The sequence below is a fragment of the Syngnathus typhle genome, unplaced genomic scaffold (assembly GCF_033458585.1).
Source record: "Syngnathus typhle isolate RoL2023-S1 ecotype Sweden unplaced genomic scaffold, RoL_Styp_1.0 HiC_scaffold_228, whole genome shotgun sequence".
Classification (NCBI taxonomy): Eukaryota; Metazoa; Chordata; class Actinopteri; order Syngnathiformes; family Syngnathidae; genus Syngnathus; species Syngnathus typhle.
The window spans coordinates 67,501-70,000 of record NW_026872132.1 but is presented as its reverse complement, the minus strand read 5'-3'; the positions used below and the strand labels follow the sequence as shown (position 1 = coordinate 70,000).

The 2,500-nt window shown below is 58.4% G+C and overlaps 1 pseudogene; it reads left to right on the top strand.

The window, feature by feature from the left end:
• Positions 1-2,500, top strand: part of LOC133149020 (28S ribosomal RNA) — a 9,274-nt pseudogene that overhangs the window by 4,072 nt on the left and 2,702 nt on the right.

Below are 2,500 nucleotides of genomic sequence, written 5' to 3'. Positions count from 1 at the left end.
GATGCCTATGTGCTCGCTTGGACCTTTGCCGAATGCGTTTCTCAAATCCTTTTGGGGCGAATATGTGGTGTACGGGGGGTAGTGGCCAGTTTGTTGCAGGCCGCTTTCCTCCCCGTTGATGAGCTCCATAGCTCTCTGGGCTTTTGTAGCTCCGGGCAGTTGGATGGCGAGTTGTCCGTTAGCCAGCTTTACGGGGGGTGAGTCTGACACTATGTGGCAGGCCTCTCCTTAGTGGGTTGGACTGCGGTGGCTTACGAGTTGGTGCTGGGCTGCGCGGCCTAGCAAACGGCTGCTCGGGGTGGATCTCGATGTATAGCTCTATAGTGTCGGGGGACTTTGTTCTCCTGTGTGTTCTCACGGTAGTGAGGCGGTAGACATGTCTAATATCTTACAGACCACCCAGGAAGGCCGTTCTGGGTTACCAAAAATGGGCTGAGGCGCAGCTAGGTGAGGGGCTGCTGCTGCTCGAGCTACCTCCCCGGGACGTGCTTGAGGTTGGGCACGTGCGCGGCCAGCGGATCAACCTCTCCGGGGGCCATGGGGACCAACCACCGGAGGCATTGCTCGGGGTCCCCAAACGGCTTGTAGTCACTTCTACGGGCCATGGTTGCGAAAACTCCTTGGTTAGGAAGTCCGTACAGACAGAGGCACAGGATCGGAGCCACAGTCAGTCAGGCCGAAGGAGCGGGTGGACCCCGGCTGGCGAAGCTCTTGAGAACTCCTCAGTGGTGTCAATGACCTCCGTTGCCTCGGGTATGAGAGTTGGGGTGGCGGGGGTCGTGTTAGCGCTGCAGCCTGCTCTCCGAGGCGGCGTGAATGAAGAAGCGGGAGAGGGCCCGTCTGGAAATCGGCATAAGGGGGTCCGAGGCCTCCGGACCAAGTGATGGTAGGAGTCTCGGATGGTGAAGCTTATGGAAAGGTACAGGTATCATAAGCGGAAAATGTGTTGTTGGAAACGGAGAGTCTGGAGAGCAGGTGAGGTGGAATGGGGGTCCCTGTGCGGTCGTGCGGCAGGCGGTGCGTCCGGTGTGCGTTGGCGAGCCCTGGCTGCCAGGGCGGCGCCCCAGAAATGGACCTGCCCCTCGTCGCTTCCAGATCTGGTGATGAATAGAGTTCTGGAAGAGCTGCTGGCGGGGGGTGTGGAGCATCGGGCCACCGCTGCCTTAGTCAAGAAAGCAGGTCGGGAGCCTAGCCTGATCGAGTCCTCTGCTTTGGATCTCATGAAAGCCCTGGGGGGTAAGGTAGGGTGGCCGACAAAGTCCGCGAGGTCCAGACCTCGAGACCGATGACAGACGGGTTGGGCGAGGCGGCTCGTCCAACGTGGAAGAGTGTTCTATCACCAGCAGCGCGGCTATTCTGTAATGAGGAAGGGGCTGGCACGGCGGATCTTGGATGGTCTGACGCCCCGTAGCTGTGATTTGCCGCTGGAGTTGGTGGATAGACACTTCGGAGTAAGTGTGAAACGGTTGAGCCGTTCTATGGAATAAGGGCTTCGGGGTGGGACTGACCGCGGATAACGATTCATTCTACCACCCGATCCTGGGGCTGGAAGTTGTATCTAACTTGGCTAAGATGAGGAATTGCTCTGCGTCGGGCCCAGACGGGATCAGGAAGCAGGCTCTTCTTGACTGGGACCCGGACGGTACGCAACTGGCGAGGCTGTTCACGACATGGATGGTACGTGGAGTCGTTCCCCAAGCCTTCAAGGGGTGCAAGACCCGGTTGCTACTCAGATCAACTGACCCTACTGAGCTGGATATAGTGTCTGGCTGGTGGCCTGGGACTGTGGGGTCAGTCGTGCTGGGGTTGTTTGGGCGGTTGATGGTGATGAGGCTAGCGCGAGCCTGTCCTGTTGGCCCCCGGGCAGCGTGGTTTCGTCGCCGGCGCGAGTGGTTGCGAAGGTACCTCGTGATTCTCGATTAATCGGGTCATGGGGCGCTCGAGGTCGGCTGACGTGCCGCTGGCGGTCGTGTTCATTGGCTTTGCGAAGGCTTTCGACTCGGTTTCTCATGACCATGTCCTGTGTGTGCTGGGAAGCTTGGGCGTAGACGGACGTGTAATCGAGGTGATCCGTCACTCGTATGTGGGCTGCTCGACCAGTGTGGGTTGCGGAGGCGCCTACTCCGAACCCATCTCCATGAAGGTTGATGTTAAGCAAGGCGATCCAATGTCCCCACTGTTTTTCAACCTCGCTATGGATTCTCTCGTCCATAGCTTCGAACGCAAAAGAAGTCACCTGGTCTGGGGCGACCGCCGAATTGCCGCGTTGGCCTTTGCGGATGACCTAGTCCTGCTGAGTGGCTCGGAGGAAGGAATGGAGAAGAACTTGGTGATCGGACGAGCAGGTGAGTATGGAGCTGCAGATATTACGGCGTCGGCGTTAAAGCCTTCGCAGAAGATACTGGTGTGCTGCACATTCTTACTCCCGAGAGTCACCTTCAGGGCAGTTGTCGGTAAGGTTTCAGCGACCAGATTGAGGTGGCTTGAAGGGAAGGTGCGG